This window comes from Capra hircus, assembly GCF_001704415.2.
Source record: "Capra hircus breed San Clemente chromosome X unlocalized genomic scaffold, ASM170441v1, whole genome shotgun sequence".
NCBI classification, from domain to species: Eukaryota; Metazoa; Chordata; class Mammalia; order Artiodactyla; family Bovidae; genus Capra; species Capra hircus.
This window is the reverse complement of record NW_017189517.1, coordinates 2055701-2082542: the sequence shown is the minus strand read 5'-3', so window position 1 is coordinate 2082542 and position 26842 is coordinate 2055701. Positions and strand designations below refer to the sequence as shown.

Here is a 26842-nt window from a genome sequence, read left to right as displayed (position 1 = left end):
GGAATCCACCTGCTGATGCAGGAGACATGAGTTTGATCCCAGGATCTGGAAGATCCCCCAGAGAAGGAAATGGAAACCCACTCCAGGATTCTTGCCTGGGAAATCCCATGGACAGAGAAGGTTGCTGAGCTACAGTCCATGGGGTCGCAAAAGAATCAGACACAACTGAGCAACTAAACAACAACAATAGCCTTGGGTAAGGAGGACAACGAACATTTACTGAGAGGGCTAATGAAGATTAAATGAAATAACATTAAAAGATAAAAAGATACTAGCAGAGTCCTATAACATACCTTTAAGATGTATTTTTCTTCTTCTCTACTCTGGTTTAAATTATGAAACATCCTGATTAGAGTGAACTTTGTCATTGAAAACTGAAATGTCTAGCTTCCTAGACCAGCGTAAAAATGTCACTGAAAATTGGAGATGTAGTTTTGGGGAAGTGAGAGGCAAGGGGTTAAAATGTTCCTTTAGTTCCAAATGGGGTTTGTCTTTATGCATTTCTCTCCAAACGGTAGCTGTGGCACTATCTCTTTAGTCCTCAAAACAAAAGAACCTATTTGCAGAGTGCTCCAGGGTGGCCCTGAGTGGCACTTTACTGCTCTAGGCAGTTCAGCCAGGCTGGATACAACAATAGATGCTGAGAATGAGTTTGAATGGTACAAAAAAAGGGGGGGGGGTGGTCTCCTGTCCATTGAAAACAGAAAGCACAGCTAAAGAAAGTGAAAAATGTGAAAGGAGAGAAGGGAATTTCAGGATGTGCTAAAATTTTAGCAACTGAAAAGAGTACAAAGAACTGGGATCTAGGCAACAAAGGTAGGTCAAGCAGGCCTAATTATTTATCATATAGTTTCCACAGACAGCGATAGTCAAGTGCATTATTTTACCTATATTTTTTTTTCCTCAGTACTATAGATTTTGACACAGGGTTCTTTTTAGAAAGCCACCAAGTATAACTAATACACATGATGAACTTCACCCAATAACAAAACAGAGTGCCTAGATTTATGTCTGTTTATGTAGAGGCTGCAATCCATTTCTGATTCACTTCTCCCAAAGTATTAGTGCTATTTAACTAATGAAATCATCCTGAAAGGGGTACATTACTGGTTCAAACAAGATTTGTCAGAGAAAGAAATGGAAGCTGAAAAGTAATGGGTAATGGGTGGCTAAGGGGCTGATGAACCCAGAAGAGGATATTTAAAGGGTCTAGGAGAGCTAAAATGTATAAAGAGTGTCTCTGACCTAAACACTGGAGTCAGGAGCTCTTTCTTCTGATTAACTCTACTTTCTTATCCCTAGACATCAAGGCTTAACAGTTAACTTTCAATAGTAAGCCAATGTGAATAGAAAAATAGCACTGATAGAAGTGTAGAATGTAGATCTCATTTAAGTTTAATTGAGATCATAATTTGTTAAATCACTTCTGAGGATAATCCACTTTAGGACATAAAAATATTTAAGCAATTCATAAAAAAAGAAATGCAATGTCCCATGTGTCAAAGGAAACAATGTTGCTGTTTGATTTCTGAGCCATACAGTGATCACTGTAGCCTTTGAGACCCATAAGAGGATTATTCCATCTAGATAGCCAATCCTTCTGGAGCTGCACTTCCAACACTGCATCCAATAGCTACATGTAAGTATTTAAAATTTCAGTTTACTTACAGTTATGTAAAATTTAAAAATTCAACTCCTTAGTTTCAGTAGCCACACTTCAGTGCTCAATAGACACATGTGTTGGATGGTAAAGATAGAGGTTATTTCATCATCACAGAAAGCTCTATTGGACAGCACTGGGCTAGACACAACAAGGTCAAGACTTTGAGTTTAGACCAAATAATTCAAACCATTTTCAATGACAGTTTTCCCACAACTAATTAATGCTTGTATCTACAGAGAATATAGATTAGGACTGAACATTTTACTTTTGACTTTGGACAATGGTCTTCAAAATTCAGTTGTACAGAAGCATCATCTGTGGAGTTTGCTAAATGCAGATAATTCATTGAGTGATTCAATAGATCCGGAATGAGCATCTAGGAATTTGCATATTAGACACGTGTCCTAGGTAATGCTGACATGGGTAGTCCTCAAACCACATTTTGAGAAACATTGTGATTATGCATCAAAAATTCCAATGATCGGTTTATACACTCTGCTTCATTTACTTGGATGGGAAAGTATTAATATGCTTACACAGGCAAGCTCTTGTCTCTCTACAAAAGTGCAAACTGTTCCACAAAGGCAAAGGAGATTTCAAGGTGTAGTAGATCCAAGCAAGGATAAATACAGAGAGAAAAATCAAGAAGACACACACTAGAAACAAATTTTTTGAACAGAATATTCCAGAATATCTATGCATGACAGAAACTATATAGCCATTCAGTTTTCTGGAACTCTCAGGCCCTGGGGAAAGCTTGGTGGTGTAATTTATGAAGATCTAAATACTGCATGTAAATGCTTAGCTATGTACAAGGTACTAGACTATATGCTAAGAGATTAGTAAAATAAGATTTTTAACTTAAAGGAATTCAATTTAGGGGAGGAAGAGAGACCAAAAATAAATATAGTAGCAGGTGTCATTTCAGCTGAATCTTAAATGTTGAGTAGCTCTGGAGTTACAGGCAAGGTAGAACAATGGCAGTTAAAATGTAGAGAACAACATGAAAAAAAGCACAGGAGCTTGAAAATCTGGAGCATACCTGGTGACCTACAAGTGATGTAGAGTGCCTACTGAGTAGGATTTAGAGAAGCTTGTGTCATGGGATGGAGAAGGCAATGGCACCCCACTCCAGTACTCTTGCCTGGAAAATCCTATGGACGGAGGAGCCTGGTAGGCTGCAGTCCAAGGGGTCATGAAGAGTTGGGCACAACTGAGCGACTTCACTTTCACTTTTCACTTTCATGCATTAGAGAAGGAAATGGCAACCCACTCCAGTGTTCTTGCCTGGAGAATCCCAGGGACGGGGGAGCCTGGTGGGCTGCTGTCTATGGGGTCACACAGAGTCAGACACGACTGAAGTGACTTAGCAGCAGCAGCAGCAGTGTAGTGGGAGATAGAGGTATAGATGCATTCTGGGTAATGGGGACAAGACCATGGATGGCACTGAATGCCTGTCTGGGAAAAAAAAATCCTTCAGAATGTATTTGAGGAGAGTAGTGATATGATAAGATCTGCATTTAGGAAGAACACTAACAGTTGGGCATAAAATGGAGTGGGGAGAGAGTGGATGCTGGGAAGATGTGCTATGATTTGGTCATTTGGCTCCATAAAGAAAAACTGTACTTTGATTGACAATATTTCTTCTTGAAAAATGCTGGGAATCAAGAGAGAAGCAACAGAATATGAAAGAGACTTCTTAAAGCTGAAATTCTAAAGAAAGAGCATGAGTAGGGGCAGTGTTTAGACACTGTTGGGAATACAACGATCCATCATAACTTTGGCAGTAGAAAGTACCAGCAATTAGGGTCAGAAAGAAAGTATAATTCTTGCAGTCTGGTGAGCAGACAGTTCTACACCGTCTATGACTTATGAAGGTATGGACAATGGGGTACCTTCTATGAATGGCACACAAGTGAGGTTCTTCAATGAAGCACCCTTTAAGATATACAACATATTGCATAGTAATTAAGCGTATAAGCTCTGGAGTCAGACTTCCTGTAATTGAATCTTGATTCTGCTACTTAGTAATTGTGCAATCTGTAGGCAAGCTACTTAAATTCTGTGTCCCATTTTTTCTACCCTTAAAATGGAAATAATATCACCTACCTCATAGGAATGCTGTGAAGGTTGATGAGTTCATACATATAAGGTATTTATAACATGGCCTGGCACATAGTAAGCACTCAATAAATGTTAGCTAGTATTATCCTGTGTATGTATAAGTGAAAGACACACACTTACTTGTGCTGTATTCAATGTCCAATAACCCTTGAAGGCATCAGTGTTATATCTAAGGGGTGGTAATCAGAATAGTTTAGCAGCCCAGGGGATATCTACAGTACACTACCCTGCTGAGGCAGCAGACCTTAATATTGCTTAAAATGAGTATCTTAAGTCCTTTCTGGAAAAAGACAGATATGAGTACGTTTTTCAACTTGTAAATATTCTTAGTGCTTCCCCTTAAGTAAGCTAGTGCAAGTCAATGCCAGCATAATACTGGCTGGTGTAAACTAACCTTATACGCCCATTCATAAGACCTGCCTTACACGTCCCTAAAGCACACTCAAAGGTATACTGAAGGGAAAATTCCACCAGATAACCAGCCTAAACAGCCAGAACCTAGAAATCTATTCCCTCTCTAATTTTTCTTGGCCTCAAACAGCAGGGGGGAAAATGATTATTTTGCAGATGAAAGACTTTCTTTCACCAATGGGGAAAAAAATCAATTTCTTTAAAAATCCTAATAAGGTCTTTTTCATTTATGTTTAAAGTGTACATTTCCAGAAAGTGGGATGGATTGAGGGGTGTTAGCCAGAGCTTCTGACTGCACAGGAAATTCACCACCTGAAACCAAGTTTAACATGGTGCTTCCAGTCACATGTCTAGTTTTCCCTCTAACCTTTACCCATTACCTCAAGTTCCCTAATGTATTTTCTTTAAGAGCCAGATTTCACTGAAGTTAAGTAATGATAAAGGAGCTTTATATTATCCTCCTTTTCTTTTTGCTACAAGGAAATCATATAGCTTTAAGATATGTTAAAGTAGAAAGATATCTTAGATAAGGATAAATTCTAATTACATGGTAGCTGAGACAATATTTCTATTACCATCTTTCTGAAAGTCTCATAAACAGGTCATAACAATCCATGCCCTATCTCTGACTCATTTTCTTTTCTTTTTTTTTCTGACTCATTTTCTTGACAACATTCTCAAATATTCATTGTCAAATGCTGAGGAAGAGTTATCTATGATGTGAGCATCCAGCCATTTCTCCAGTACATGGCACATTCTCTAATAAATTCAGGTCAAAGAATGAGTGCTTCAAGAATGTTTCCTGAAGAGGTTTTAAAGAATGTTTTACCAGAGAACTAGTATGACTACCCAAGTATCTGAGGTTTTCTGCTGAAGTGATAACACAGTTTTAAACAGTATTCCATTCAGTGGGATAGAACCTGTGTTTTTTTCCCCTTTAAATGAATGAATTTAAAATTGAGAAACCATTTGGGAATTTTAAAAGATGAGAAAATTCATCCATTTTACATACATACATAGATGGATGGATAGATAGATAAAAATAGAAAGAAAAGTGTGAAACTGAGCCAGCTGTATATCTTTTCTATTGACCTGGATAAAATACTCATATTTTAAAAACATAAGCCCTTCATACTTGGCCAGTATATTTTAAAGTATACACATACTTTTACCAAAACAATTGTATATGTTTGTTGAGCAGAAATATTAAAAACAAATGAGCTTGTTTTAGAAGGAAAATATTCCACACTAACCTTTTCAATTGGATAACATTCTACTTCTCAATAACTTTACAAGGCTTCTACCTTCATTTATATTGATGTATAAATTAATCAAAACACTAATGTTTTTCCACATAATCTATAAAATTAATCTGGAAAGCACTCACATATTAAAATAAATGTTGGGCTACAAATAGCTCGGAAAAAAAACTCTAGAGTTCTATCAGATAACATTTTTTTAAGTAAATGACTGAACTTAGTCTTCTTGACTAGTAGCTTAAGTCAAATTTACCCTGGATCCATCAACTGAGAGGCAGCCTAGTATAAGGGTGAGAAAAAGCACAGGTTCTTGAATCACATCAATTAACCACTGAGTCTGGGCTCTGCCACTTGTTAGATGTGACACGTCAGGCCGGTTCCTTATCCTCTAAGTCTCAGTTTTCTTACCTCTAAAATGGAGATCATTATGCCACTTGACTTCACACAGGGTGGTTATGAGAACAGATTGATCAAGTATATGTAAAATAATTGTGTAAATGTTTTACATTATATCCACCATGAATCAATAACCAACAACTGTATAGTAATTATAAGTTGTTTTTTTAATATAGTAAAAAAGCATGATGAAATGAAGCAAGTATTCACTATTTTAGTATACAATTACAATTCTGTCATAAAAGCCACCTAGTTAGCTTTGATATTATTCATTAGGTCACCCTGGAATTCAGAGATGGCAAAGAGATAATGTCACTATTTTTTTAACATAAACATTTTTATAAGCATAGAGAAGTTCTTTCCAGATATAGAAATTCCAGTAACATAACATTTTCCAGCATTTTTCACTGCCTGGAATTTAAACCAGTAACACAGGTCCATGAGAAATCTCTACTTATTGAATAAAGCAGTGTTTTCCATGAAAATATATCTATTTAGTTTTGCAGTGGAGAAAACAAGATAGTCTCTGGTTTTCATCCAAAGAGAAAAACCTCAACAACTTCACACATTAAAAAGGTACAGAGACGGCTCTTCTGGAGTCAAGCATGCATTAGAGTATGGAGAAAACATCCAACAAGCACAACTCTCCAACACTTAGTGAAACAAACCAACCGCTACCCAAAGAAGAAACTGAAGCTGTAAATTCAAATAAACGGGCTGCAGGGAGACTACACAAACCTGCTGTTGCTTTAATTGCAGACAATTCAATTCAGCAGCTGTTGGTCCAGGCACTAAGGTTCACTGTATGCTCTTCAGCGTAACCTTGAAATATTGTCACTCACTCACTTCTCCACATCATCTGCATGCTGTCCAATTAATGAGGAGCGAAATCAACTGTCAAACCACGTATCAAAACAGAACATGATCTTTTAGCTCTTAAGCACAGGAGCACAATATTTTAAGGACAATAAAGCAAGAATGGAGGTGTAAGCCCTTGACAATAAATGATATTCGAACTTATCAAAGCATGTGGTTGTAGAAACTAAGCTTCTGTTCTGCTCGGCAAGAAAGTGAAACTTTCTCAAGGTTTTTTTTATTTGCGAGGATCCTTTCTGATTAAGTGCTATATAAGAAGCCTTTCAAACAACATTCACCAATACCTCATCCGTCTCCACGTTCTTCGTTATTATGGACCAATATGTTTCTGAAAGCTTAAGAGAATACTTAAAGAACACTTCTGGTCCAATGATATTTTACAATACAGATGGTTTGGAGCTGGCATGTTTAGCCTTGCTCTTTTCAGCACTTTTTTTCTACCAGGAGAACAAACAACAATAATATATAATGTTTATCAATCTGAGTTAATGAAATAAAAATAAATTTACCAAACAAATGTGTTCTGGAATGCTTCCTATTTGAAATGTACTTACTCTTAACTATATCTCAAATTTAGACAACCAATTAACAAATAGAGGAGTTAATAAACTCAAGAGAAACACAACATACTAAGTGTTTTCAAAATTGCTTTTTGCTTCCAAAGCACTGTCTTCTGTGCAAACACTCTAGGCTAGATCACAGACTACCAGTTGCAGACATAAGACTTGAGAAATTCAATACAAGAATACAGCAGAGAAGCATGCACAATTAAGGGATCGGGACTACCAATTTAACAGAGAACCCAGATCTTACATAGCAATCTGCTACAAACATTATAGCTAGGGGCAGGCATATTTTATGCAGCAATTTTGTTTAGCTCATTAGAACCTTATTTGTCCTTCAGTGCAGTTGAACTGGAGGCAAAATAAGAAAGGAATGCACTTTGAAACAAAAGAAAATTTTCAGATGAAATAAAACATACTATACCTGAATATTGGACTAGGAACATCGTGACACTCTTCAGGGAACTGTTTCACGTTGTATATGCTACCGTGAGTTATTCTCCCCTTAACCTCTTCTCTTCACAAAAAGAAAAGCCAAAGCACCCCAAACCCCCACTACACACTACCCCTAATGCACCTCCCCATTGAGGAAAAAAAAAAAAAAACCAGCTACAATTCAGCTCAGATCCGCTGCTTCTGTTTAGCTCAGCTCCAGCCGAGCAACTGAGCTCTAGCAACGGAGCATAGGGAGGTGGATTCCGATGCCAGTAGCACTTCCATCCACTTCACTTACACAAAAGCAGGCAGTGGAAAATCCAGGAGCCTTGAAGACAAGGGCTGGAACTGGCTTTTATGAATTGCTATCACTGCATGTGTCACCATCCATCTCCAATGACGGACACTTATAGGCTGAATTGGGAGTGGGGGGGTGGGGTGGCGGAGGCTGGAGAGCAGGTGGAGAAGCAATTAGCAGCATGTTCATCGGAGAATTCGTTCGGGATTTCATACATCAGTGCCTAAAGAAACAGCATGCACTTGACAAATCAGAACTTTACGATTTGCATGCCTTAGAAGGAATCTTAGCTCACAGCCCAAAGAAAATAATGCCTGTCCACTCTTATAGAGCATGTTTTGAAAGTCACCCCTCTGCTTTCTTTTTCCTCCAGCCACCCTTGCGCCTGAGAAATCAACACTCAGAATGAATATTTGCTAATTTTCCCTAAAGAATTGTATTTAAAAGTCTGGAAGCAAAGGAAGTATAAAGAAATTAAATTATACTGAACATGACATCTCTTAACAAAGAGGCAAGAAGCTAATTATTTTAAACCAACCATCCTTAGTCCCATTCCCCCAGGTGCAGCTTTCATACCTATAATCAATGGATTACACAACTTTTGTGCATATATTTAACACTGAAAAACAATAAGGATACCTAAAAATATTTCAGTTATATTCCAGGTGAGAAGCTAAGAGCTAGGTGCAGGAATCTCTCCACAGGTGATCTTGAAGAAGGCACCTTATAAGTGCTTTAGCTTACTCATCTGCTAAACTGAAGCACCTTTTTTTAGACTTATTTCAAAAAGAATCATGAGTAGGAAGAACAAGGAGACAGTCTCAGGAAGAAAACACGACACAACTGGAGGAATACTGGGGTTGAGTATCAGGAAACCTGTGTTCAGGTTCCAGTTCTACAACTTTCTAGCTGTGTTACCCTGGACAAGTCACTTAACTTCTTGGAGCATAAGTTCCCTTATTTTATAAATTGTACATAGTTGTACCCATTCTGCACATAGGATTGCTATGAAGAGCTAATGAAATAATAGTTATGAGAGTGCTTTTGTAAACTGTAAAGGACTATAAAATTCTATGGGATTATTATTATTATACCCTGAGACAAACATTGCCTAAATGACTGAAATGAGACACCTCTATCATATAAGGAAAATAAAAAGAAAGGACCAATATACTTTCATGAAACATTATCCAATTCTTCCAATTTTAAAGGAGAAGGAAGTAGTGTTTGCTCTTAAAATTCCACAGGAGAAAAATTTTTGAAAAGAAAAACTTTATTTTTTTTTTTATTTTTTTTTTTTAATTTTTTATTTATTTATTTATTTATTTTTAAATTTTAAAATCTTAAATTCTATAATACATCAAAAGTTTATTAAAGAGATAGAAGCCTTCTAATCCCTTCTTTCCTTTCTAAAAAGTCAGTCAAGTTTTGGGTAAGGTCTAGTATTATGTCCCATCTGGAATGAAAGTTACTAGACAATGAACATCTCCTTTTGTTAAATCTTCCTATTAACCTGGTACATCCTTACTGCCCAGTGTGTGGAAAAGTGTTCAGGTTGATTATCTAAATCCACAAGGTAAAACTCCAAAGTCATGCTTTATGAGGCTCCAAGCTGCTTTGATACTATATATACAGGGACCAGCTGGCTTCAGCTGGGACACAGTTTTAGTACATGAAGTTCTGGGGTGGCCAACGATCCAGGCAACGTCTAGGGGCCTATGGTTCAGCCAAATCCCACATGGCCTGATTTTTATCTGTATGGTGGTTTCCCAAGTGTGTGTCTGTCCACATGGGCCAAATCTGAAGCAGCCCAAAGAAAGGTGGGAATATAGCAGAAATATCAGATGGCAGCTCCCCTGGGCCCCCTCCAATGCCATCAGTGAACTCAAACAAGTACCTAGCCTACTTCCTGTGAGAAGAAAGAAAACTTTGTTTTTTCTAATTGTCCCCTTGAATGTCATTGCCAATACTGAAAATTTCAGTAAAATATGTGTCCAAATTCTATATTAAATCAATGGGGGAAATGGATAAGTAGAGGAGAAGAGAGGGGAGGGAAGGAGAGTGAAAGAATCTGAAGTGAGAGCTTTTTTTCCCCCTATGCAGAAAAACACTTGCTAGAATCATCCAAAACCTCACCTCCTAGAAAGTGCTTGCCTTCTGAGGTACTAGAAATGGCCCGTTTACTACCATAGCTGTAATCTTAGCCTTCCAACTGCTTAGGTAAACAGTCAAGAGCTTGAAAAAGCACTGGTAGACCTGGCACCAGAACTTTCCTTTGGCATTTGGAAAGCCAGGCGGGCAGAACACAGTTCTCTAGGGGGCCTCATCATTGCAACCCTCCACCAGTGATTCTTGCCTGGACAATTCCAAGGGCAGAGGAGCCTGGTGGGCTATGGTCCATGGGGTCGCAAAGGCTTGGACACAACTCAGTGACTAACACATCTGTGGCATGGCTGGTCACTAATAAAGTTGTCAGCCCAACTTCAGTTACAGCAAAGGAAGCTGGCCTGAGACTTTAAAATACACACTGGTAAGAAAGGAACAAAGGCAGTATTTCAGAACCAAGCTGATCTGCCATTGGGCACTGCAACTGAATTGTTGCACACAATGTAAGCTTGAAATTCATACTTCCCAAGTTCCTCAGAAAGGCCATTCAAAGTAAAGGGGAAAGGCCAGGAAAGATGATCTTTTGTCAAAAGGTTATACTATCAGTCATGTTATAGATAGTATGACCCCAAAGGCAATAAACTAGGGTGGAAGGCAGCAGTTTCAACCCATATTAGCAAGAATGGAAATTAAAGCATCAGAGAATCCTGATAAAAACAAACAGACAAACATATACATCAAAAACCATTGCAATGTTTCCATCATCCTAATTTCAATCTCCAGAACATAAACACTAGTGGTTCCCTAATCCACTTGAGCTCCTTCTCAGCAACCATCACCATGCCCGACTGATCTCTTGAAATGAATTCCTGTTGCTAACCACCTTGGATACTGAGTACTTTTGTCAAAAACAAAAATTCCAGTGCAAGATTTCAAATAACAATGAAACTTGAACCAAACCATGAACCTAAACAAGAAGAAACAACACTTGTTTTCTAAATCCCAACAAATGGAACTGTTAATAGCTTGAAAGCAGTAACAACTAGTGAATCGATTTGAACTAGACCAATGCTTCATGTTTCCTGAATCAATCAAACTTGTACCAAACCCTGAGAGTCCAATCAGTTCAAGCTCCTGCAAAGAGCACACATCAAGACTTGCTTTCATCTGCCTGAGAGCCCACAATGAACCATAGTACAGCACTAAGTAGGAGTTGGGAAAGCTGCATTCTCCGATCTTTTTTTCACTGTTTGACCTTGGTCAAGTCACTTATCCTCTTTTTCACTTATCCTGCTTTCTTTGAAATGATTGGGGTAGGATTACCAATATCCCAGGTAATACTAATACTCCCAGGTAAAACTAATACTCTATGCGAATTGTGAAATTTAGTCTAGCAACAAAATAGATGATGTCACAATTTGGCCCTAATCTTCAGGAAGCAGAGAGATGGACCACCCCAACTCTCCTAAGAATTCATGTTTCTAGCTTTTTCTGAAACATGCTTCACATTAGAGCCGGGCAACTGTCTTTACTCACTGGGGAAATGTGCCTTGGAAACAGTCAGCCCAATATTCCTTTACAGAACGTTTCTCTTCAAAAAATGTTTCAGGAGCAGTTTGTTTTCCTCAAATGAAAGCTACAGGTAAGTGGTCTGGTCCCTAAAAGGAAGAAGGAAGGAAGTGATCTAAATTATACAAAGTACCTGCTGCATGCCAAACATGGCATGATACTTTATTGTTTAAATCAGTCCTCACGACACAACTTTATGGTAGGTATTATCATCCTAAGTTTATAGGCAAGGAAACTGAGGCTTACTGATGTTAAGTAACTTGCTTGCAGTCACCCAACTGCCAAGCAATAGATCTGGGATTTGAACTCAAGCAATTCTAATGATTAAAGTCTGAATGACTGAATTCCTTCTTAATTCAGTGATTCAATTGGACTTTCTGAGTCAATACAGTAAATGTAAATCTCCTTACATTTATACTGGATAGACAATTTTTAAAAAAAAATGTCATCCAACAATGTGGTTAACACTACCGGGCTCTGCAGTCTGACAAACCTGAGTTTCTTGAATTCTGGCTTATGGACAAGAATCTGAGTCTCAAATTTTCTTATCTGACAAATGGGGAAAGAAGTAGTACTTACTCACTGGGTTATTGGAAAGTGTTAATGGTGTGATAGCAACTAGCACAGTGCTTGGCACAACGTAATTATTCAATAAATGCATATTAGAGCTTTTACTTGTATTCATAAGCAACAGAGCAGGAAAGGAAAGGTTATAAAGAGAAAGGAAACTAGGGTTCATTGAACTCAAGTACTCTTTGGCCTGTAGCACTGATTTAGTTTGAAAGAGGTTTTCAGTGGCCCATCCATACTCTCTAAAACTAAGCTGCGTCTTGCTGTAGATTAGCATATTCATGAAGTGACATGATTATACTAATTGGTAGTGCCTAAGTAGTAGCAAGGAAACTTGTCATGTACTCTGCTGAGCAGCAATTGTCCCTAGTTTCCTGGAATCTCTCCTTCTAAAGAGAGGGTTGGAAAGCAGCAGATAAAAGTACTGCTGGAAGTACCAGGTGGTCTAAGGCCCCCATCTTCCCCCAATTCAAGCTCCAGCTTCTATTTCATTCACTCATTGCCCTCTGTGCATATACACCTCTCCTCCCTCAGTTAATTCTAGTTTCATTGTGACTCTTCCCCTAGCTCTAGCTCTGTCTCTGCTCATCAGTGTCAAGTGGTGTTTATGGAATGTGTGTCTGGCACTGGACTAGGTGAAGCGGAGGGACATCATCCAAAAGTGAGTCAGAGACCTGTGTCCCACGGCCAAACAGATCTAAGATCCACAGGTAGACCAGAATTTTTGCAACACAGTAAACACAGGTATAATTGGAAGAACAGCTTGACTTCAGAGCACAAAACAGTTTGTTCATCTAGTTAATGATACACGTACTAAAGAACTTAGAATTATATAGCTGTCAGCAACCCAATTTGAAATGCATAAAAAGATGGACAGATGGATGAAAAGGTGATAAAGCAAATAAAGTGCTAATTCTAGAATCTGAATGGTGGCTATATGGGTGTTTATTGCATAATTCTTTCAACTTTTCTATATATTTAATTTTTTCATCATAAAAGGTTGAGGGGAAAAAAGAGAAGGGTAGGTAAAGGGTACAGCTTTTTCAATTTCAAATGTTTCAGAACAAAATAACCATATTTATATGTCAAAGCATAAATCAAATAGGGTAAAATGTTAAAAATTGGTGAATCTGAGTGAATGATATGTGACAATCCTTATATGACTTAAAAAATTTTTTTCTTCTTCTCTTTTTCTTTTGCTATGTATCAATAATGACTTAGTCTTTAAGACAGTAACCAGGGTGTCCCTTTTCTGGGAAGCCTCCTTCAGTGCCCTCACCTGTTATCTAAATTATACGATTCTTTTATAAATATTTTTTCTATATTTAAAATTATTTCAAAATAAAAATTTTAGTTTATTGAAAACTGACCCCTTACATTTAGTGTCTCAGTTGCCATTTTTAGTAGAGAGGATATTAAGTCCACAGTAGTAAGGTCCATCTAGTCAAAGCTGTGGTTTTTCCAGTGGTCATGTATGGATGTGACAGTTGGACCATAAAGAAGGCTGAGTGCTGAAGAACTGATGCTTTTGAACTGTGCTGTTGGAGAAGACTCTTGAGAGACCCTTGGACAGCAAAGAGATCAAACCAGTCCATCATAAAGGAAATCAGTCCTGAATATTCATTGGAAGGACTGGTTCTGAAGCCGAAGCTCCAATACTTTGGCCACCTGATGTGAAGGGCCAACTCATTAGAAAAGACCCTGATGCTAGGAAAGACTGAAGGCAAGAAGAGAAGGGGACGACAGAGGACGAGATGGCTGGATGGCATCACTGACTCAACGTACATGAGTTTGAGCAAACTCCGGGAGATGGTGAAGGACAGGGAAGCCTGGTGTGCTGCAGTCGCAGGACAGCATCACAAAGAGTCGGACACGACTGAGTGACTGAACAACAAGTAGAGAAATTGAAAAGAATGGCGGCGGTGAGGAACAATACTCAACCCACAGATATATTTGTGTGTGTGTGTGTGTGTGTGTGTGTGTGTGTGTGTGTGTTAAGTTGCTCAGTCATGTCCTACTCTTTGTGACCCTATGGATTGTAGCCCACCAGGCTCCTCTGTCCATGGGATTCTCCAGGCAAGAGTACTAGTAGGTCGCCATGCCCTCCTCCAGGGGATCTTCCTGACCTGGGAGCAAACCTGCATCTCCTGCATTGGCAGGCAGGTTTTTACCACTAGCGCCACCTGGTTGGGTGCCTACTATATGCAATACACTATGCTAGGCACTGTGGCAGACTCAAAGTTAGAAACCTAGTCGCCACCCTGAGAGGGCTCACAGTATAGATGAGGGAAAGCCAAAGCAGTGTCTGAGAGGGTAACTGGCTGGCCAGATAAGTTCTGTTAAGACAGAAGTATGAAGATGGGAAAGGCAGGTTGGAGCCAAACCGCAGAAAGTATTGAATGCCAGGCTAAAGAGTTTGGACCTCATCCTATGGATGATGGGAAGCCATTTATAGTATCTGAGTCAGAGAAATAATATGCTCCAAAACTGGTTGGCTAGATAGGACCCTTTGGGCACAGTTCTCTTCGTCGTGCATTTATTTTATACTCATGTACTTCTGGCCTTATATCTTCTACTTCCCTTATTTCAATGTGGCCTTTAGGGATTTCCAAGGGTGCTGCCCATTTTTTGTCTGTGTGTAACTAGAAGTTCTCAAATTATTTATTTTTCAACTCAAGTAAAGACAACTAGGCCACTGCAGTCATTTCTTCATCTGTGTTACTTGCTGCCCGTTTTTTAAACAGCCACCTCTTCACCCTCTGTCCTTTTCTCTCCCCCAGACCCACTGACTCAGTAAGCAATAAATAAGCCTCAGACGGTTTTTTAAACAGGCAGCTATGCTTTGAAACTCTGATTTCCTTCATGAGTATCAAGCCCCAATTACTACTGGGAGCACTGGTTTGAGTTGGAAAGAATGACTATTCAGCTAAACAACACGTGAGGGTGTGCAGGAAGTTCTGTCCTGCGTGTAGAAGGAAATGATTTTTCACAGTGATCCTTGTATAGTGAACAACCTAGTGGAGATGGCATTCCTCAACAGGGGCAAGTGATTAGAGCAGGTCTCTCAGACTGCCTTCCCTAATCACTTCCCAAGTCGAAAGGGTGGACTTTCTGTCTCCAGTTTTTTCCCCATAAAGCCCATCCCCCAATCGAATCACGTTATGCCTCCATTTAAAACCCTGTGCTGGCTCATCCCCGCTTATAGGATAAAGGTCAAGCTCCTTAAAAACAGACTTCCTTCACCAACTGGCCACAAGAAACCTTCCCAGATCCTTATCCTGTGCCCTCTTCTACACTCTCAGGGACTCATACACAATATCTCACCTTTTTCTGAACAATTCATTTTTACACAAGTGACTGTTTTGCATGTGGTGTGTTCCTTCTTTCTGGAATTTTTTCCCACCACCCCTTTGTCCACCAAGATTCTAGGCAATGCCCACTCATCTTGTGATTCAGCACAGTTAGACTCTGGTCTGTAAGGAGCCCACCCCTAGCAGTAATTTCCTCCATCATGTTCCCAAGACACCTTATAACATAGCTCTTTCTCTGAGCACCTTTGTTATTGTAATAAAATGATTGGTTTGCGTGTCTGTCTTCCCAATTTGACTGTGAGCTCCTTAAGGGCAGGCAGGGACAACTTCTAATTCATCATTGAATTCCTAGCACTTGGCAAAAGGTCTGGTCCTACATATGTGCTTAAATGTCTATTGAATAAATAAGCTTCAATATCAAGTGCTCCTTGAATTCGAACTAAGCATCTCTTGAAAGGTGAAAATTAGAATATTATGTGACCAAAGTAATCCTAGTGAAGTGTGTTCGAGGACTTGCCTGAAGAAGAAATGGTAGAAGAGCATATGATGGGGCCTTACTGTGGGACAGTTTTGACCCCAGGAAGCTCTTATTGGCAGTTGTTGCTGGCTAAGAAGAGCAGCTGGAGTGGATGAGAAGGGCCCTGACTAGGGATTTCCCCAAAGTTGTCTTCACAGTTCACCACATGTTGTTTATGTAATATTCTCTACACAGTGTTTCAACTGTTCTGAATTACAGCCAGACTTGTATTTATGCTCTCTCTGCCTGATATATTTGGACCAGCCTTATTAATGGAGTCATGGAAAGTTCTCCAGTTCCTAGTCTCACCTATCACTATCGTGCTTAAGGGACCATTGAAAAACTGAGAACCAAAAAAGGGGACAGGGAGGAGCTAACAAAAGTCATCTTTTATTTTTCTCCTAGATTGCCAATATCTGTCCCCAGACCTCCCATCCTACAGCCCTTCTACTATGTATCAGTAAAGGCAAAAAAAGTACAATGAGGATTATAGCAAAACTTGAGACTTTGCAGGCAAGAGAAAGAGGACGCAACACTGGGTCCTGGCATATAAATCTTTAGACATATGATCAGTTGCCACTTCTAGAAAGTAAACATTTCAGCTGTTTCAAACAAACAGCAAAAGCAATTAGCCCTTTCTGTAGACTAAACTGAGGTGTGTGCTGAACTTTTTTAAAAAACAGAGTCTGTTTTGATCTTCAAAAATGTCAAACTGGTAAACACTTCGCTTTTTTTTTTTTTGGTACATATAAATCTAAAAGCCAAGTCTATCTTGAGCAAGATTTAAGAGACATAAAATTTGTCTGAGGTGTCTGCCAAATCTCCGCAGTAGAGACAGAAACCCTGGAAAAGCTGACACAGTCATAACTCTCACAACATCCCCAGCAGGTTTGTGCAGGGCTGGACATACAGAAAGTCCCTGTTTATTCCCTCAAACAGTTTGTAAATAGAGAAGTAGATCATTTGCTTATCAGCTATCTGGGAGCTCATTTTTTGCCTATATATCCCACAGAGGAAAAAGACAGAGGGAAAAAAAAAAAAGAATAAATCCCCACTGGCAGGTATCCCAATTTTCAGTGTAGTAAATTTTCATTTATATGATGGGTCTGCTTGTTGAAAGCTTCTCTTTCTTTCCTTTGCTCTTTCACACTAGACATAGATCTGTCTGTCTGTCTGGAAGGCTTGAAAAGGGGATATTTATAAGTATCTAGGGCAGTGCCTAGCAGAGTGCTTTGGACATAGTAAGCTCACAATAAATCATCAAATGAAAGTCCACTTGCAATTTCAACTTATTTGATCATGGAGCAGAACTATGCATTCTTTTTACTGGAGTATACAATGGTGAGAATTCCTTACAAGGCAGTATCATTTTATTCTGACAATTCATGCTTAGGACCTCTATCCTTTAAAGAGCATCCATTTTTGCACAATGGGTATTATTTGTAAGAAAAATGAAGGAAAGACCACATGGCAGGATCCTGAGTGACAATATGAACACTGATATATTTTTGTAGAGAAAATCAGATATCTCATATTCACCTGATTGTGCGTCATTATGGTAATCCACTACATACGTCAAAGATCACTTAACAATGCAAGAATATAGTGCATGCATGAGCTGCATTCTGTAAATAGGATTAACAGTTGAATTCAAGCAAGGTCTTCCCTGGGGACAGATTGCTGGAAAATACATCTACATGACATTTAAAAAAAATAAATTAACCAATGACACTGGCTCCCATGAGACACGTTGTTTCTTGTACATTCAATTCTATCACAGTTTTCTGTAGCTCTTTGCTGACATCCCCATCCCAAAAGACATAGAATTTCAAAACAGGAAGAAAAAACAGAGCAATTGGAGCTCTTCTGTCTCTCCTGCATGAAGTGTTGTATACACAAAGGAAGGATTTCCGTACATTAACACAATGTGAATAGTGATGTAGTGAGGTCATGTCAGTCTGGACTGTTCTTGTTATACTGTGGTCACATATAACTTGCCCAGGGGAATGAACCAAGTCTGGATGCATACTGACAAAAACTGGCAGGGGCCACAAAAAAATGAAAGCTGTATTATGACAGAGGAGTTTGATTTTTTCTGAAAAAAATCTTTTTTATTATGATTACTTTCTTACCACTTTTATTTAATTAGTTTGACTCATCTGTAAAAAGGGATAACTATTGTGTGTATTTAACGTTTTTACTCTGAGGATGAAATCAAACACTGCCAACTTGCCTGGCACAATAGTTAACCCATACAATGGACACCAATATTTGGTTAGCATTAGCTAAACACCTATTAGGCATCAGGCACTGGCCTAAGTCTCCAATAAAAGTTAGCTGTGGCAGGAAAAAGAGACGCTGGAAACAAAGGCAGGGAACTGATTTTCAAAGGCTTTATAAACAGTCTAAGAAATTTAGATTTTTATCTAGAGGACAATGGGCAGCCTTTGAACTATTTTATACAGAGCTGGATAGCTGTAGACTTGTGATTTAGAAACATCATTCATTCTGTCAGCATTGGTGGAGAAACGATTAGAAGGGAGGTAGGCTGGAGGCAGTAGTAACTCTGGGTAGAAGTCATATGTGTGTTGCAGGGTAGGAGGGGGCAGTATGCCCAAAAACTAAGGCAATGGCAATAGCGGTAGACATGGGGAAAGCATTTTTTAATAACTTTTAAAAAATGTACAAATCTATTATTATAGAGGATTAGCAAAAATATGGAAAAGGCTAAAAATAGAACTCATGTAACTTTTCTATCTACAGGAAAACTCCATTAATAATTTTTTATGTATTTAACATTCTGAGACTTTTCCTATGTATATGAACACTGATTTGGGGGGTGAGCATACATGTGTGACGTGTGTGTGTGTGTATGTGTGTGTGCAAACAGATCTATCAGCTTTATAATTTAAATTTTATCTTAATATATCATAAACAACTTTCTACATCATTAAATATTCTTTGGGAACATCAATTTATATGGTTATTTAGTAATCCGTAGATGTACCATCATAGATTTAATTCAAACCTCTAGTATTAGACATCTAAAATGTAATTTTTTTCTCTTTCTTCCTTCTTTCTTTTTTCTTTTTCTATTATAAACAATTCTGGGCTAGATATCCTGGGAGCTAAATTTTTAGAAACTTCACATTGATTTCCTTAGCATAGAGCCCTAGAAGTTGAAAGCTATGTTCCATTTGAAGATTTTTGATTGATATTGACATATTCTTTCCAGAAAGGCAGGATCAAATTACAGCCCCACTAGTAGTCTCTATGAGTAGGAGGAGACCCCTTTCAGAGTGATTTCAAGGATGAAATCAACTGGATTGGGTGGGTAGAGAGGAGGGGTAGATCCTTGGCAGAGTATTGGGGCAGGAGCAATGTGAACTCTGTTAAGAGGAGCGAAGCAATGGCCCAGCCTAAGGAACAGCAGGCTGGATGGATAAATGTGAGAAAGGAAAAAAAAAAGATAAGGGAAACCACAGGAGAGTGGGAGAAAATGAAAAGAAAAAGAAACCTCTAGTGAAGTTAGTAAGGAGAAAAGGAAAGATATTCCCATTTGAATGCAGAGTTCCAAAGAATAGCAAGGAGAGATAAAAAAGCCTTCCTCAGTGATCAATGCAAAGACATAGAGGAAAACAAAAGAATGGGAAAGACTAGAGATCTCTTCAAGAAAAGTAGAGATACCAAAGGAACATTTCATGCAAAGATGGGCTCGATAAAGGACAGAAACGGTACAGACTTAACAGAAGCAGAAGATATTAACAAGAGATGGCAAGAATACACAGGAGAACTGTACAAAAAAGATCTTCATGACCCAGATAATCACGATGGTGTGATCACTCACCTAGAGCCAGACATCCTGGAATGTGAAGTCAAGTGGGCCTTAGAAAGCATCACTACATCTGTAAGACTAAGTATAGAAAAAGTAATGTACATGATAGTGAGTTGGGATAGTAAATTTTGAAGGATAGATCTATGTTTTGCTTGTATAAATGGTAGTTAAGGTAACAAGCATGGTGTTCATTTGTTCAACCAGTATTTATTGAATTCCTACAAAACAAAACCTTAATTTTTAAACTAGATAAAGATTGAGGAAAGAGTTGATTTATTTACATATTCCTCCCTGCTAAATGTGGGAGCTTAAAGGAAAAATACGGTAGACACAGGCCCTGCCCTTCTAAGTGTATAGTATAATGAACGGTCAAGACCAAGATAATCACGATGGTGTGAACACTCACCTAGAGCCAGACATCCTGGAATGAGAAGTCAAATGGGCCTTAGAAAGCATCACTACGAACAAAGCTAGTGGAGGTGATGGAATTCCACTTGAGCTATTTCAAATCCTGAAAGATGATGCTGTGAAAGTGTTGCACTCAATATGCCAGCAAATTTGGAAAACTCAGCAGTGGCCACAGGACTGGAAAAGGTCAGTTTTCATTCCAATCCCAAAGAAAGGCAATGCCAAAGAATACTCAAACTACTGCACAACTGCCCTCATCTCACACGCTAGTAAAGTAATGCTCAAAATTCTCCAAGCCAGGCTTCAGCAATACGTGAACCGTCAACTTCCAGATGTTCAAGCTGGTTTTAGGAAAGGCAGAGGAACCAGAGATCAAATTGCCAACATCCGTTGGATCATCAAAAAAGCAAGAGTTCCAGAAAAACATCTATTTCTGCTTCATTGACTATGCCAAAGCCTTTGACTGTGTGGATCACAAGAAACTGGAAAATTCTGAAAGAGATGGGAATACCAGACCACCTGACCTGCCTCTTGAGAAACCTATATGCAGGTCAGGAAGCAACAGTTAGAACTGGACAAGGAACAACAGACTGGTTCCAAATAGGAAAAGGAGTATGTCAAGGCTGTATATTGTCACCCTGCTTATTTAACTTCTATGCAGAGTACATCATGAGAAACACTGGGCTGGAAGTAGCACAAGCTGGAATCAAGATTCCCAGGAGAAATATCAGTAATCTCAGATACGCAGATGACACCACCCTTATGGCAGAAAGTGAAGAGGAATTAAAAAGCCTCTTGATGAAAGTGAAAGAAGAGAGTGAAAAAGTTGGTTTAAAGCTCAACATTCAAAAAACGAAGATCATGGCATCTGGTCCCATGACTTCATGGGAAATAGATGGGGAAACAGTGGAAACAGTGGCAGACTTTATTTTTTGGCACTTCAAAATCAGTGCAGATGGTGACTGCAGCCACAAAATTAAAAGACGCTTACTCCTTGGAAGTTATGACCAATCTAGATAGCATATTAAAAAGCAGAGGTATTACTTTGCCAACAATGGTCCGTCTAGTCAAGGCTATGGTTTTTCCAGTGGTCATGTATGGATGTGAGAGTTGGACTGTGAAGAAGGCTGAGCACTGAAGAATTGATGCTTTTGAAGTGTGGTGTTGGAGAAGACTCTTGAGAGTCCCTTGGACTGCAAGGAGATCCAACCAGTCCATTCTAAAGGAGACCAGTCCTGGGTGTTCACTGGAAGGACTGATGCTGAGGCTGAAACTCCAATACTTTGGACACCTCATGCAAGGAGTTGACTCATTGGAAAAGACCCTGATGCTGGGAGGGATTGGGGGCAGAAGGAGAAGGGGACGACAGAGGATGAGATGGCTGGATGGCATCACCGACTCGATGCACATGAATTTCAGTGAACTCCGGGAGATGGTGATGGACAGGGAGGCCTGGTGTGCTGCGATTCATGGGGTCGCAAAGAGTCGGACACGACTGAGCGACTGAACTGAGCTGAGTGAAGTTGTATACCCAAGACACTTTAACTTACTACTTCATTCTGCAAAAGCAGCAAAGGCAGCAAACAGCTAATCTTTTTATGGCATTTGGCACTCTGTGGGACCAAGGTCCAGAGTTATATTCATGTAAATATGTTGATCCATTCTTCTCACCCAATCACCATTTATAAGGTATCTCCCATGCACCAAGTGGACTTCCCTGGTGGCTCAAATGGTAAAGCATCTGCCTGCAATGCGGGAGACCCGGGTTTGATCCCTGGGTCAGGAAGATCCCCTGGAGAAGGCAATGGCAATCCACTCCAGCTCTCTTGCCTGGAAAATCCCATGGATGGAGGAGCCTGATAGGCTACAGTCTATGGGGTCACAAAGAGTCAGACACGACTGAGCGACTTCACTTCATGTACCAAGTAGTATTCTGGATGCTTTGGGTGTGGAGATACATAAGAGCTGGTCCCTGCCCTCAAGGAGCTCACAGGCTAGGGAAGAGAGAGACACATCCACAGACCAGCACACTATGGTATGGTACAGGACAGAGGAGAGAGGTAAGTGCAGGGTGCTGTGAAGCCAGGCGCCTACTATTGCTTCATGTGTGCATGCGTGTGTGTGTGTGTGTGTGTGTGTGTGTGTGGTGGAGGGAGGGTGAATTACAGGAAAGGCTTCACAGGGGTGCTGATATTTGAGCTGAGTCTTGAAGGAGTTTCTCATATGGCTAAGGATCACAGATCACACTCATACTCCTTGTATAACTCTTTGTATCTCTCAAGGATACTCGGTAAGACAGTGAAGATGCTTGTATATAATCTAAACCCCCTCATGACAACAGCCTCCACTGTTACCTTCATGGATATGTATGTACATAGCCTGATCTAGGCAATATATGCTCATGTTAGCATAAAAAGGATAACAGGCACATGGCCTACAAGCTTTTAAAATAGTTCAGATGACACTGATAAATGCGTGTGTGTGTGCTTAGTCGCTTGAGTCATGTCCAACTCTTTGTGACCCTGTAGACTGTAGCCCACCAGGCTCCTCTGTCCATGGGATTCTTCGGGCAACATTACTGAGGGGGTTGCCATTTCCTCCTCCAGGGGATCTCCCTGACCCAGGGATTGAACCCACGTCTCTTACATTTCCTGCATTGCCAGGTGGGTTCTTGAGCAGTAGCACCACCTTGGAAACTGATAAAATAATAATATTCAAATCTACAAAGTCCTACAGATTCCACCTCTTAAGTGTCTCTCAACTCTGCTCCCTCCTCCTGTCTGTTGCTCCCTGGGTCCTTACCGGCTATCTTTGGAACAGACTGCCAGCCTCCTAACTGATCACATCCCCTTCCAGCACATCCTAAAGCGAAAACCTGACCATGACATTCCTCATCTAAAATATTTCCATGTTTTTCTTTTTATTGCCAACAAGCACTATTTTCCAAGTTTCAGTCATTGGAATATTACCTGCTCATTTTCCCATATTCACACACCATGTGTACGATTATTTACTTATTTCTTTTTAAATCAACTTAAAACTGGTTACTTTCTATGTTCACTAAGCTGTATCTTAAGTCACCCTAGATTTGATGATGTAATTTGGTGTTATTTTTTTATAAGCCACATCAGAATATATAAAATTTGTAAATGTTTGTGGGAGTACAACATAACTACCAGTGGTAGATGCCCTACATTTTGAGAAACATAGGCCTATGTGAGCCTGTTACCCTGTTAGCCTCCCATCCAAACTTCTCATCATTGAGTTCAGAGTTCTTCACAAATCAGCCCTGACCTATCTTTCCAGACTCTTCTACCATTATACCTTCCTTCCCCCAAACAATCTGCACCCCATATTGGACACACCTTTGCTCTTGTAAAAATCCCATATCTTTCACAGACTGCTCCCTCTATCTGCAAGGCCTCTCCTCCACTCTTCCTTGCCTAGTAAATTCCTTACCCTTCAAGACCTATCTGACAAGTCACCTCCTCACAGAAGCGTTCTTCCTGACTCTCCCTGACAGTCACACCTTCCTTCATCCTCCGGTAGCACTTTGCACCTGTCTCTGTTATACTACATACTATATTATCTCAGAATGATGGGTCTCTATTTCCCCAACTAAACCTAGAGAGCTCACATGTCATACTCTGTTGCATCTCCAATGCTTCATGTGGGGCAAAGGTCAGGGAGGAGACCCAGTGCCCCAGAAGGTCACTTAAAGCCTAAAATATAATAAAAGGCAAAATTCTGTCCAGGCCCAAATAGCTTAGAGGGATGACAAGTTTTATAAAGAGAAGCATCTAAATCAGAGATAGTAATACTGACTACAGTTTTGGCAGACACAATTAGCCACACTGCAGTAGCAGTTAAGCTAACTTGGTTTTGGCAGCTACTTTATGGTAGATACATACTGACAGAGAAGCTTGTGTTTTTGCCAAGATGATCGAATGTATCTCACAATAACCTCTCCTTACCACAAATGGAAAGTCAAGAACAAAAGTGAACATTGGGACCAGCAAACCATGATGGACAGACCACGGGCTCTGGAGTCAGAAATCTGACTTCCAAACCCCAGCTCAACTCCTTACAAACGATGTGACTTTAGGCAGTTGCTTAAGTTCTTGACATATTAGTTTCTTCTAGAAAAATTATACCTATACCATAAGACTCTTAATATTATGCAACAAAGTGCTTATGATAGTGCCTGGAACATTCATGGGCTCAATAAATAGCAATCACTGTTGTCTGCCCAGTGAATTGACTACAATTCAGGTAATATGATGCACAAGGACAGCAAATGCATTTCTTAAGAAAATAAATTTACATCACCAGGCTTTAAAATGACAACTATAGATTGTAGCTAAGAATAGCCACAAACAAAACAGGCTATAAGACAAAGTTCTTCTTGGTTTTAAATTAAACTCACACCTGGAACATACCACCACACTTCTTTGTGTTCTCCAAGAATTGATCTCAAATCAGGTTCCCCTAGGATGAAAAAACAAAAATCACCCAATCTTAATTTTTTGCTTTCAGTTTTATTTGATATAGAATAATATCCAAACTACGAGGATTTTTTAAAGTAGCCTATGATCCCGAGATTTTCAACACTATTTCTTTCCCAACTATCCCTGCTGACACATTTTACTCGAGTTCAGGGAATCTCACCTGTTATATCTGGAGAAGGCGATGGCACCCCACTCCAGTACTCTTGCCTGGCAAATCCCAAGGATGGAGGAGCCTGGTAGGCTGCAGTCCATGGGGTCGCTATGAGTCGGACACGACTGAGCGACTTCACTTTGACTTTTCACTTTCGTGCATTGGAGAAGGCAATGGCAACCCACTCCAGTGTTCCTGCCTGGAGAATCCCAGGGACAGGGGAGCCTGGTGGGCCGCGTCTCTGGGGTCGCAGAGTCGGACACGACTGAAGCGACTCAGCAGCAGCACCTGTTATATCTACCTCTTCTATCCTTCTCCAATTCCAACCCCAGTATCAGGAAGCAGTTTCTCTCTCCTCTTAGCCCATTTCAAGTCTTCTTTACTCTTTTGGAGCCCAAATTAAAATTCATCTCCTTTCCAAAGCCGACAAGGATTGGTCTGGAAGCAGATGAATTTCAAGCCTTCAGCTCTTCCACCCTTAGGCTAGACTTCCCATGGGATCAACCTTCCCACCTCATCAGTATCCCCTTCCACTACCTCCTCAGCTTTTTGCACGCGTTTTTAATAATAAAATAATACAGTGTCGTTTTGCACAGTCTACTTTATTCCGCAGTTGGTGCGCCCCCTAAATATCTGTCAACATCAACGCTTGCTGGAAAGCCCTTAAGTGCTCGTTTAAAAAAAAAAAATCTAACTTGCCTTTTATTCTCATCAGAACACTGCACTGAACCTTAAACACCTATTTCTCAAAAGCGAGATTCCTTCCCTCATCTGCTGCCCATCCCTTCTGAAAATTGAGGGGAAACCCTTTCCGCTACAAAGACCCGATCAGGCAAGGGGCAAGCGGTTGTAGGGCCAATAAAGAGATGGCGACGATCACGATCTCACCATCAGAGGTAGAAACTGAAAAGTTGACAAAAAGTCACTCCCAGGGCGTGTCAAGGAACTCCCACCCCCCAAGGGAAAGGGGTGTGCGTGTGTGGGAGAGGTGTGTGCCCAAACCCTAAGTGCGAATTGAAAGAGAGGAAAAAGAGATCGCCCAACTCCTGCAAGCAGTAAGGAGAGGCCAGACGCCGCCTAGGGAAGACCCTGGTGGAGAACCCTAACTACAGACGTCTGAGGAGGCACAAGGCCGGGTTGGGGGACACGGGGTGGCGTTGTAGAGGAAAAAGATACAGGGCAGAGTTGAGGAAAAAGAGAAAAGAGGGTACGCTCCAGAGGCTCCAGAGGAGCGCGCGCGGAGACCTCAGAAGCCCACCGCACCTCCCTGCCCGAAGCCCCCTCCCGCTCGGAGGCGGAACTGGGTGGAGTCAGGGCTGAAGCCCGCGGACCCGGAAGCACCATCCTCCCTAGGCCCCCTCAGTCCCACAGTCCCCAGCCTCAGCGGCTCAGGCTTTCTGCCTCTCTGACCTCCAGCTCCCCGGCTACCGAAGCGCGACTCCTTATAGAGCCGCGGAAAATCGGGAGGTGCCGCAGCTTCCGAGCAGGCAGTGCCCTTGCGGCGCACGGCGCCGGGCGACAGTCTTCTGAACTCCCCGCCTGGCGCTGCCGGCTTAGGCCCGGCTCCCAGGCCCAGGTTGGACTCTCACCCACTCTGCAGCCGCTGAGGTGTCTCCTATTGGCTACTGGTCACCGGGGGAGCCTCAGGCCCGAGCCCTTGTCCTCCTGGGAAATGTAGTTTGAGGTCGTTGGAGGCTGTTCTTCCTGGTAGAGGGGGTGGAATCCAATACTGACATTGGCGGAGAGACTCTAGTGAAGACAGGATTGTGGGAGATGAAGTCGAGACCTTTCATTTTTTGTACCCAGAGTTCCTCCCCTCTGCCAGCCCCCTCCCCCGGTTCC

The 26842-nt window shown here is 40.5% G+C and overlaps 1 long non-coding RNA gene across 1 annotated transcript in view; it reads right to left on the bottom strand.

The window, feature by feature from the left end:
- The window catches only part of LOC108634473, a 111822-nt gene extending 85225 nt beyond the window's left edge, over window positions 1-26597 (bottom strand). The window contains exons 1-2 of the long non-coding RNA XR_001917633.1: window positions 26411-26597; window positions 24770-24829 (exon numbers count right to left, since the gene is read on the bottom strand). This is a non-coding gene — a long non-coding RNA (uncharacterized LOC108634473). The remainder of the gene's footprint in view (window positions 1-24769; window positions 24830-26410) is intronic.
- Between the last annotated feature and the right edge of the window lie 245 nt (window positions 26598-26842).